This window comes from Lissotriton vulgaris, chromosome 6 (genome assembly GCF_964263255.1).
Source record: "Lissotriton vulgaris chromosome 6, aLisVul1.2, whole genome shotgun sequence".
Taxonomy (NCBI): Eukaryota; Metazoa; Chordata; class Amphibia; order Caudata; family Salamandridae; genus Lissotriton; species Lissotriton vulgaris.
This window is the reverse complement of record NC_141694.1, coordinates 787032554-787045124: the sequence shown is the minus strand read 5'-3', so window position 1 is coordinate 787045124 and position 12571 is coordinate 787032554. Positions and strand designations below refer to the sequence as shown.

Here is a 12571-nt window from a genome sequence, read left to right as displayed (position 1 = left end):
CTGGTTCGAAACGCGTAGGAATTCACGATCTGAAATACAACATCTTAAATGATCAAGAGGTGTGGCGCGAGAATTTTCTTTTTTGCATGGAATAATTTGTGAGACACTGCCCTGGTCTCAAACGCGAGCACCGACTGTAATGTGCTCCCTTTGCTACAGGCCAATTTGAGTGAGTGAATATATATATATATATATATATATATATATATATATATATATATATATATATATATATATATATATATATATATATATATATATATATATATATATATATATATATATATATATATATATATATATATATATATATATATATATATATATATATATATATATATATATATATATATATATATATATATATATATATATATATATATATATATATATATATATATATATATATATATATATATATATATATATATATATATATATATATATATATATATATATATATATATATATATATATATATATATATATATATATATATATATATATATATATATATATATATATATATATATATATATATATATATATATATATATATATATATATATATATCCTACTGGCGATAGCCAGTAGGTATATATAGTTAGGATTTTTTCTCTATGGAACTTTTGAAAATTCTATGCCTAATAACTTTGGCGTTTGTGGACGGAATTGGCTGAAATTTTCAGGAAAATGGCACATTTTGTTTCTGAGCAGCTCCTGTAAATTGGGGGGGGGTTCGTCAAGGGGGGGCCGAGAAGAAAGGGGGGTCCCAAAACGCGTTTTTCCCATGTTAATTTCCATAGGGCGGTTGGCCTCACTTTTAGCCCGAACGGCTGAATGGATTTCCACGAAACTTGGCAAAATTGTAGGGACTGTTAGCCCGATGTGCCTTTGCTAGGTCTCAATATATGTGCTTCAGTGAATTTTGAGAAATTAACGTTTAAAACAAGATATATATCTGTAACAGCGCTCCGGGCAGCGCTCCGGTTCGCGAACTTTTCGCGTATCGGAACTTTGCGAAGCGAAGCTGATTGGCTCTCCGGTGTCTGTCAACATTCTAAACAGTCCGGAGCGGCCGCCATCTTGTCTCTCGGTAGGATCGAGAGACAAGAGGAGGCCAAAACAAAGGGGGAAATGAAGGAAAGGGGGCAAGGTAGACCCCTTCTGACCCCCTAGGATTGATGAGGGGGATATTATAGAGCCACGCCGGGCCCAAAAAAAAAAAAATCCGATTTTTTTCGCCGTAGAGACGCGTCTTGGTACGCGAACCGGGCAGCTAACCGGGCAGCTAACCGGGAAGCTAACCGGCAGTGTAACGGGAGTCTGAGGAGTAGCTGATTGGCTGTCAACATTGTAAACAGTCCGGAGCGGCCGCCATCTTGTCTCTAGGTAGGATCGAGAGACAAGAGGAGGCCAAAACAAAGGGGGAAATGAAGGAAAGAGGGCAAGGTACACCCCTTCTGACCCCCTAGGATTGATGAGGGGGATATTATAAAGCCACGCGGGGCCAAAAAAAAACAAAAAAAAAACGATTTTTTCGCTGTAGAGACGCGTCTTGGTACGCGAACCGGGCAGCTAACCGGGTAGCTAACCGGGAAGCTAACCGGCAGTGTAACGGGAGTCTGAGGAGAAGCTGATTGGCTATTATCATTGTAAACAGTCTGGAGCGGCCGCCATCTTGTCTCTCTGTGGGATCGAGAGACAAGAGGTGGGAAAAAAAAAAAGGTGTAAATGAATGAAAGGGGTAAGGCAGACCCCTCCTGAACCCCTAGGATTGATGAGGGGGCTATTAAAGTTCCCTGGGGGGTGAAAAAAAAAATTGCGATTTTTCGCGGTAAAGGTGCTTCCTGGTACGTTAACCGGGCAGCTAACCGGCAGCGTAACGGGAGTCCGACATATTGTGTTTTTTGAACGTTTGTGATATGTGCACGTGTGGATTTTGTCTAATTAAGGTTAAAAAAATATATATATATCTTTAAGCATGTTCTGGCGCGCTTACGTTTTGGGTTTGGTTTGCGCTGCAGAGACGATACGTCACGGTTATGCGATGCATCATGAGGCGTCTCACGGGCTACGTGATACGTCACTTAATAAAGAATATATTTTACAGCTATAGATATTAGCTTTTAAAAAACCAATGAAATTCACAGAAAAAACCATAGGTTATAGACCATATATAGTTAGGAATTTGCATTTACAAAACCTTGAAAATTCACTGAAAAAACCATAGGTTATAGACCATATATAGTTAGGGATTAGCATTTAAAAAACCTTATTTTATTTGCACAAAACCATTGAAATTCCATATATAGTTAGTTGCACTAACTATATATCGCGGACCCGCAATCCACTGCTAATGATGTCACATATTACATCATTCATGACATGGTCAGTGACATCACTGATGACATCACTGATGACATCTCAAATGACATCACTGATGACATCACTGATGACATCTCAAATGACATCACTGATGACATCACTGACATCTCATTTGACATTACTGATTACATCACTGATGATATCATTTATGTGATAATACATCTTCAGACTCTAATATAACCTTAGATACACTCAGTGTAAACAGGCACCACAGACTGTCACACATCCATGGAGTTACTCACACACCTAGTCAGTCATGCAAAGAATCAATCACACCTCCATTTCCTCAACTACACAGTTATACACACCTTACTTATTCAAACATATACTAACACATATTTACTCTCTTATACAATCCTTGATACAAGTTCACAATGATTCATACAGCCACTCTCACATTCACTGGCTCTTATGTTCAGTTATTTATATATGTCAACTCTCACATGGAGTGTGTTTTACATATGTACTTACTTTGACATGTAGAACTGAGATATCCATTCACTCACCAATATACTCATGCACACAGTCAACTGTCCATACAGCTGTTTCTACATGCACTTTTGAACCCATACACCTAGGGAATCAACTGCTCGCACATCTATGCACAGAGTTATACACCTCCCAGCCACCCACACACATACTCAGTCTCCCATACAAATACTTGGGCAACCATTCAATAACCCATATAGTTACTGATATAGCTACTGATTTAAACATGCAGCAGTTTACAGAAGAACATAAATAATGATTGCCAAATTAAGACACTTTAATCACTAACCCATGCACTCAGTGAGACACATTTAATCATTCTCTCATACAGTCAGTCATGCACCTACTAAATCCTTCATCCAGACACTTATACATCCACTCATTCTTCAATATGTAAGACATATATTAACTTTACAGAAACATACAGTCACTGGGTGTTGTCATCAGTGATGTCATCAGTGATGTCATTTGAGATGTCATCAGTGATGTCATCAGTGATGTCACTGACCATGTCATGAATGATGTAATATGTGACATCATTAGCAGTGGATTGCGGGTCCGCGATATATAGTTAGTGCAACTAACTATATATGGAATTTCAATGGTTTTGTGCAAATAAAATAAGGTTTTTTAAATGCTAATCCCTAACTATATATGGTCTATAACCTATGGTTTTTTCAGTGAATATATATATATATATCCTACTGGCGGTCGCCAGTAGGTAGTTATAGTTAGGATTTTTTTCAATGTTAAATCTCAAAATTCTATTTGGAATAACTTTGGCGCCGGTTGAATAATCTGCCTGAAAATTTCCTGAAAATGGCCTTGCGGCGCCCCGGTCCTTCCCTGAGAGTTTGGGGGGGATTCATCAAGCGGGGGCCGAGATAAAAGGGGGGTCCCAAAACGCGTTTTCTCCATGTTAATTTCCATAGGGCGGTTGATTTCACTTTTAGCCCGAACGGCTGAATGGATTTCCACCAAACTTGGCAAAATTGTAGGGACTGGTAGCCCGATGTGCCTTTGCTATGTCTCAAGATATGTGCTCCAGTGGATTTTGAGTAATTTAGGTTCAAAAAAATATATATATCTATAGCCGCGCCCCGGTACGCGCACCGGGGAGCGCACCGGGCGCGCGATGCGACTTGCGTATGGAAAGCTGATTGGCTCTCGGGTGTCTGTAAACATTCTAAACAGTCCGGAGCGGCCGCCATCTTGTGTCTCGGTAGGATCGAGACATGAGAGGTGGCCAAAACAAAGGGGGAAATAACCATAAGGGGGCAGAGTAGACACCCCCTGTCCCCCTAGGTTTGATGTGGGGGCCATTTTTTTTTATTTTCGCGGGGGAAGCGCCTGGTGCGCACACCGGGGAGCTCACCGGGGAGCGTACTATGGGAAAAAAATCACTTTAAAAAACTGTATGTTTATTAATTGTTTTTTTGTTGTTTTTTTTATTTTATTTAAGTACCTACATGTAGGTACCAATGCAGAGACTTAAATTTAATGTACACCATCTCCTCTGTAGATATCTTGCATGTTGTTATCGAAGTTATTGTGGTATATGGAATCCATAACATAGTCTGTCAGGAAAGCAGAAACAGATCTTTTAAGCACTCCCTGAGAAGTCCTAGGGGATCATGGGTAGTCTATCCTGATCCCTTATGATGAAAAAGAGGTGTAAAATACACATAGGAGATAATATAGTGGGAGAAAGGTAGTAACTATGAGTAAACTTACTATGTAACAGAAAAAAAGTTGCACAGTATACTATAAGTCTCATTTTATAATATAATTATTTTGGTAATACTTCATGAATTACATATAAAAATGAATATTGTTTCAAACAATTTAAAATTATTAAATATAAATGTATTCCTCTGATTCTTTTTCATAATTTAATAAAACTTGTAACATAATATTGTCCGGTATTTCTTCATAATTATAAGTACGTGATTCCATTTGTTCCAAACATTCTATAAACTGTTGGTCCAAAGAGTCATCCATGAAATCAACTTTATCTTTTTGCTCTTATGGATTTTCCACCTTTACTTCGAAAGAAGTAACATTGGCTTGTTTTTCTCCTTCCATTTTCTTTCTGAAAATTGCATAAAAATTAACTATATTAGTAGAGTTAGGGTACTGTTGGGTTTAAGTTTAGACAGGTACTTTTGAGTTTTTAACAGTGAAGTAATTTTTGGGCAGTGTATGGTTTCGGGCAGGAAGTAGAACTATTAAAAAGTGCATGTGATAAAGCCTAAGTAAATTCATAATTATACCAGAGAAGCCTAACTCAATCCATAACTATTACAGAGAAGTCTATCTCAATCTATAACTATTACAGAGGGATAGTATATAACTAACAGAATATTTTTTCTCAAATTAACTTAAAGTGCACAACATACTTCAGTTTCCAAAATAATAACTTACCTTTGAGAAATCAGTTGAAGTTGTCAGTGTTATTTCTTTTCAAATGTACTTCAGGAAGCAGTAGTCAAAATGGCTGTGTTTCCCTCTCTTCTTTTATATATATTCTTGTACATACCCAATCAAATGTCAGGAAATAATCGTAGAAAATGAAAGAAACTTTTTAATTGGTTGTAAATTCTAACATTTCATATGTGTTTTTGTCATGTAATTTACCTCAGGATATTTAGACAGGCCTGTAGCCTAAATGTCTCAATGGAATTCCACCAAATTTGGGCAAATGGTAGGGACTGCTATGTAGTAGGGCCTATTCTATATTTGATGAAAGTGTCTCCAGTGGTTTTTCTGAAAATTACTTTCCCACCTTTTTTTATGGAGCGCTTACCGGTGCGCACTCCGGTACGCGCACCGGCAGTGTTACGGGAGTCCTCCATTTTGTGTTTCGTTACAATCGAGACACAAGATGGAGGGCAAACAATGTTCGGTATGGCTAGAAGGGGGCACGGTAGAGACTTCTTGACCCTCTAGGTTTTCTGAGGGGGACTTAGGAGGCTCATAAAGGTAAAAAAAAAAAAAATCGCGGGGGAAGCGCCCGGTACGCGCACCGGTAAGCGTACCGGGAAGCGTACTTTGGTGAAAAATTGTGAAAAAAGTTAGAAAAAGATAAACGTTTTGAATGATCAGAGGTAGGGTAGCTCTGAAAAGAGCTTTTGGTTCTGTGGTTGAGTTAGGTACCTACAAGTAGGTTCCAATGCACAGTCTTAAATTCAGGAGGAATATTCTATTTCCCTCATCTGAGAAGTGCACACCATCTCCTCTGTAGATGTCTTGCATGTTGTAACGCAAGTTGTTATTGTATATTGAACCCAATCCACAGTCTCTCATGTAAGCAGAAACAGATTTATTCACGTTTCCGTGCTTTCTCAAATTGTGGACAAAATTGGTTGGACCAGTTCCATTTCTGTCTTTGGCATATATTTGAATATACCAAGGCAGTTTGTGGAAAAAGTGTCATCAATTGATCAAAGGTGTCCTTTAAGAGCATTTCCAGACCAACCCCAGTCATAGTGCCCAAATCATTTCCACCACAGTGCACTATTAAGAGGTCAGGGCTTGGCAGATGCAAAAAGGTTTTCACCAATGGTATCAGTTGATGACATCTCAATCCTCTCTGGCCAATCCACTTGATTTCCAGATTTGATAAATCAAGGTTGTGATAATTTCTGTTTGCTGCATACCTTTTAGCCCAGTGGATGTAGCTATGTCCAATAATCCATACAGAATACATGATGTGAGAAGGTTCTGGTGCAGTCAGATGAAGTGTGGGAATTAAATGGTAGTTGGAACAGTAGGAGTTTACAAAAAAATATTTGTGGAGTTTAACTGCTCTTGAATCACAAGCAATGATTGGTGGATTCAGATAGTTGAAAACTGAAAGTTAGGGTGCATGGTTGTGTTGTGTGAAAGAAGCAATTTGAATGGTTAAAAAAACAGTCACTAAAAGCAATAATACCCTGGATAAGCTGGTGTATTGAGAGGTCAAACATACTTGCTGAGTTAATTTGCAACATTGTACAATAAATCAAGGTTGTGATAATTTCTGTTTGCTGCATACCTTTTAGCCCAGTGGATGTAGCTATGTCCAATAATCCATACAGAATACATGATGTGAGAAGGTTCTGGTGCAGTCAGATGAAGTGTGGGAATTAAATGGCAGTTGGAACAGTAGGAGTTTACAAAAAAATTATTGTGGAGTTTAACTGCTCTTGAATCACAAGCAATGATTGGTGGATTCAGATAGTTGAAAACTGAAAGTTAGGGTGCATGGTTGTGTTGTGTGAAAAGCAATTTGAATGGTTAAAAAAACAGTCACTAAAAGCAATAATACCCTGGATAAGCTGGTGTATTGAGAGGTCAAACATACTTGCTGAGTTAATTTGCAACATTGTACAATAAACTTTTGAACCTGAGAGTTCAGTTAGGAGGGAGTTGCTATGGTAACAGATAGAAAGATCTGAGAGGGGGAAGGGTGTTGGTTTGAAAATAGTGAGGGAAGACTTTTGATTGGTTGAATTAAGGCATATGTGTACAAAGTTAGAGATTTGCTATGCCAGTCTTGGTTTCAGTGTATTGAGTGCACATCTTTTGCTCTGCTAAAGAAAAATTGGTGTGTGTGTCTGACACTGTTTTCAATCTTCCAAAGCATTTGTAGAGGTAAGAAATGATTTATTTAATTAAGATAGAGACTTGTTTGCTCTATTGAGAATATTTGGAAGCAGATAGTTATGTTTCAGAAGTGAAATTGTATGCTAGTATATAGGTCCTGTGTTGTGTTTCTAAAATGTTATACAAAAAACGATTTTGGGTGCAAATGAATGGTATTTTCATTTGGCCCTTATTTATGATTGCCTTATGCAACTGGTGCATCACTTTATACATGGGAAATAAGTGACGCTCTTGTGGCGCAAGGCCTTCATAAATAAGGCCCAGAGTTTTTTGGCTGTTGATTTGTTATTTGCTTTTTGATAATATTTATTAGGAACATTTGCAAGATAGTGGATTTGTATTTTGGGACACAGTGATGTTTCAAAGCTGATATTGAGTGGTTGTACATATGTTCTGCGCAGTGTTTTTTAAATGTTATTCAAAAAACAATTTTGGGTGCAATTCATTGGTATTTTCATTTGGCCCTTTTTTATGATTGCCTTGTGCAGCTGATGCATCACTTTAAACATGGGTAATAAGTGACGCACTGGTGGCGCAAGGCCTTCATAGATAAGGCCCTGAGTTTATTTGCTTTTGGTTTGTTTTTGGCTTTTTGATAATGCTTGATATCAACGTTTGCAAGATAGAGGATTTGTATTTTGGGAAACAGTGATCTTTCAAAAGTGAAAATCTGTGCTTGTATATAGGTTCTGAGCAGTGTTTCTTAAATGTTATTCAAATGAATGGTATTTTCATTTGGCCCTTATTTATGATTGCCTTGTGCAACCGGTGCATCACTTTATACATGGGAAATAAATGACGCTCTTGTGGTGCAAGGCCTTCATAAATAAGGCTCTGAGTTTGTTGGCTGTTGATTTGTTATTTGCTTTTTGATAATACTTACTATGAACATATGCAAGATAGTGGATTTGTATTTTGGGACACAGTGATGTTTCAAAGCTGATATTGAGTGGTTGTACATAGGTTCTGCGCAGTGTTTCTTAAATGTTAATCAAAAAACGATTTTGGGTGCAATTCATTGGTATTTTCATTTGGCCTTTATTTATGATTGCCTTGTGCAGCTGATGCATCACTTTAAACATGGGTAATAAGTGACACACTGGTGGCACAAGAACTTCATAAATAAGGCCCTGAGTTTGTTTGCTTTTGGTTTGTGTTCTGCTTTTTGATAATGCTTGATATCAACATTTGCAAGGTAGAGGATTTGTATTTTGGGAAACAGTGACGTTTCAAAAGTGATATTGAGTGCTTATACTTAGGTTCTGGGCAGTGTTTTTTAAATGTTATTCAAAAAACGATTTTGGGTGCAAATGAATGGTATTTTCATTTGGCCCTTATTTATGATTGCCTTGTGCAACCGGTGCATCACTTTATACATGGGAAATAAATGACGCTCTTGTGGCGCAAGGCCTTCATAAATAAGGCTCTGAGTTTGTTGGCTGTTGATTTGTTAATTGCTTTTTGATAATACTTATTATGAACATATGCAAGATAGTGGATTTGTATTTTGGGACACAGTGATGTTTCAAAGCTGATATTGAGTGGTTGTACATATGTTCTGCGCAGTGTTTCTTAAATGTTATTCAAAAAACGATTTTGGGTGCAATTCATTGGTATTTTCATTTGGCCCTTTTTTATGAATGCCTTGTGCAGCTGATGCATCACTTTAAACATGGGTAATAAGTGACGCACTGGTGGCGCAAGGCCTTCATAGATAAGGCCCTGAGTTTATTTGCTTTTGGTTTGTTTTTGGCTTTTTGATAATGCTTGATATCAATATTTGCAAGATAGAGGATTTGTATTTTGGGAAACAGTGATGTTTCAAAAGTGAAATTCTGTGCTTGTACATAGGTTCAGAGCAGTGTTTCTAAAATGTTATTCAAAAAACGATTTTTGGGGCAAATGAATGGTATTTTCATTTGGCCCTTATTTATGATTGCCTTGTGCAACCGGTGCATCACTTTATACATGGGAAATAAATGACGCTCTTGTGGCGCAAGGCCTTCATAAATAAGGCTCTGAGTTTGTTGGCTGTTGATTTGTTATTTGCTTTTTGATAATACTTATTATGAACATATGCAAGATAGTGGATTTGTATTTTGGGACACAGTGATGTTTCAAAGCTGATATTGAGTGGTTGTACATAGGTTCTGCGCAGTGTTTCTTAAATGTTAATCAAAAAACGATTTTGGGTGCAATTCATTGGTATTTTCATTTGGCCCTTATTTATGATTGCCTTGTGCAGCTGATGCATCACTTTAAACATGGTTAATAAGTGACGCACTGGTGGCACAAGAACTTCATAAATAAGGCCCTGAGTTTGTTTGCTTTTGGTTTGTGTTCAGCTTTTTGATAATGCTTGATATCAACATTTGCAAGGTAGAGGATTTGTATTTTGGGAAACAGTGACGTTTCAAAAGTGATATTGAGTGCTTATACTTAGGTTCTGGGCAGTGTTTTTTAAATGTTATTCAAAAAACGATTTTGGGTGCAAATGAATGGTATTTTCATTTGGCCCTTATTTATGATTGCCTTGTGCAACCGGTGCATCACTTTATACATGGGAAATAAATGACGCTCTTGTGGCGCAAGGCCTTCATAAATAAGGCTCTGAGTTTGTTGGCTGTTGATTTGTTATTTGCTTTTGATAATACGTATTATGAACATATGCAAGATAGTGGATTTGTATTTTGGGACACAGTGATGTTTCAAAGCTGATATTGAGTGGTTGTACATAGGTTCTGCGCAGTGTTTCTTAAATGTTAATCAAAAAACGATTTTGGGTGCAATTCATTGGTATTTTCATTTGGCCCTTTTTTATGATTGCCTTGTGCAGCTGAGGCATCACTTTTGTACATGGGTAATAAGTGACGCACTGGTGGCGCAAGGCCTTCATAAATAAGGCCCTGATTTTATTTGCTTTTGATTTGTTTTTGGCTTTTTGATAATGCTTGATATCAATATTTGCAAGATAGAGGATTTGTATTTTGGGAAACAGTGATGTTTCAAAAGTGAAATTCTGTGCTTGTACATAGGTTCAGAGCAGTGTTTCTAAAATGTTATTCAAAAAACGATTTTTGGGGCAAATGAATGGTATTTTCATTTGGCCCTTATTTATGATTGCCTTGTGCAGCCGGTGCATCACTTTTTACATGTGAAATATGGCTGAGATACCCGCCACCCCCTCTCGACACAATCCCCAAGGATGGGAAACCGGAAACGGTTCTGAACTTTTGGAAGGCGGGAGGGAGTGACCCTCCCAGCCGTATTTATTAAAATATGAAACAAAATCAAAAACATTAAAATAACAGTTTCATATTAATGTACAATTTCATTTCCACATTACGATGTTTGGCTAACCTTAACATATTTCTAATACAAAGGTTCTCCTAGCCGAACTAACATCCTACAAAACATTTAACTTGAAATTGTACATCCTAACTTTTAAGGGCCAACGGCAAGGTCGTAACCGGTGTCAGATCCCTAAACCAGAAATACCCCCCCCCCACTTGTGAGGGGCGACCGCACAGAGGCGTACCTCAAGTGCATCTACCAATTTCCCTTGACTTGACGGGGGCCCCAATGAACTCAACGCCATTTAAAGGTCGTCCGAGGACTCGTGTGAGGTGTCTAGAAGGTAGCGTAAACCCCCTCCCCACCCCACACAACTTACCACATCTGCCGTCGCAGGTGTCCTGGCCCCGGGAAATTCCCCAGGAGGGGCCCGTAGCCCCTCCTATCCAGGAAGGGGCCTTGACCGCCTTTCCTTTCCTTTCGGCGGCCCATCCTTAGAAGGGACCGCCTCCCCGTTGAGGGGCCAATGGCCACCTCCCCCGAGCGCTCCCATCCGTAATGGGTGACGCCCCCCCCATAGGGATCTTCCAATTACTGCTCACCGATCATGACCTTACCGCCCGACCAAAATAAATACGACAATTTAACTAAAATTACTAATTTAAAACACAACCATAACTATTTCACGTATGATTACTGATCAAAACTAGTGCAGAATCACTTTATTCGAAAAAACATACTGTAAATGACCATTCTTTATTGCATACTCAAACTAACACGACAATCATCACAACCTGTAAGAAATAGAATTACCACAGCAAAACTTTATTTAAAATAACTGGCTGTCCTCAGGGGCTGGTGGGTGGGTCATAATTGGCTCTTCGTTCCGTCTCGAGCTCACGTGCAGCGGGGAGGTGCAGCTTCAGAGCACAGGAACAAGAGGATGCTTTCTTGGCGTGTTGCTCCTTTTATCCGTCTTCGGGCGGGCGTAAACCCGCCTCCGCCTGCCTCCCTGGGCGTGGCCGGCCGCGTCAGTGTCTAGGACAACCCACTCCAGGGCGGGAAAAGGCGCGCCCCGGCTACGCCGCTTCGGGCATACCAGCCGAGACTCGCCTCCCGCCCAAGATGGCCTCCCGGGAGGATCGGGGTACTCCACCATACGTTCGGGGGGACCGAATGGTCGCCCCTTTCCATATGGCTGAGATACCCGCCACCCCCTCTCGACACAATCCCCAAGGATGGGAAACCGGAAACGGTTCTGAACTTTTGGAAGGCGGGAGGGAGTGACCCTCCCGGCCGTATTTATTAAAATATGAAACAAAATCAAAAACATTAAAATAACAGTTTCATATTAATGTACAATTTCATTTCCACATTACGATGTTTGGCTAACCTTAACATATTTCTAATACAAAGGTTCTCCTAGCCGAACTAACATCCTACAAAACATTTAACTTGAAATTGTACATCCTAACTTTTAAGGGCCAACGGCAAGGTCGTAACCGGTGTCAGATCCCTAAACCAGAAATACCCCCCCCACTTGTGAGGGGCGACCGCACAGAGGCGTACCTCAAGTGCATCTACCAATTTCCCTTGACTTGACGGGGGCCCCAATGAACTCGACGCCATTTAAAGGTCGTCCGAGGACTCGTGTGAGGTGTCTAGAAGGTAGCGTAAACCCTCTCCCCACCCCACACAACTTACCACATCTGCCGTCGCAGGTGTCCTGGCCCCGGGAAATTCCCCAGGAGGG

General features: G+C 39.2%; 1 protein-coding gene across 1 annotated transcript in view; it reads right to left on the bottom strand.

Moving 5' to 3' along the window:
• Positions 1 to 12571, bottom strand: part of LOC147707999 (monocarboxylate transporter 10-like) — a 770926-nt gene that overhangs the window by 621557 nt on the left and 136798 nt on the right. The window lies entirely within an intron of this gene.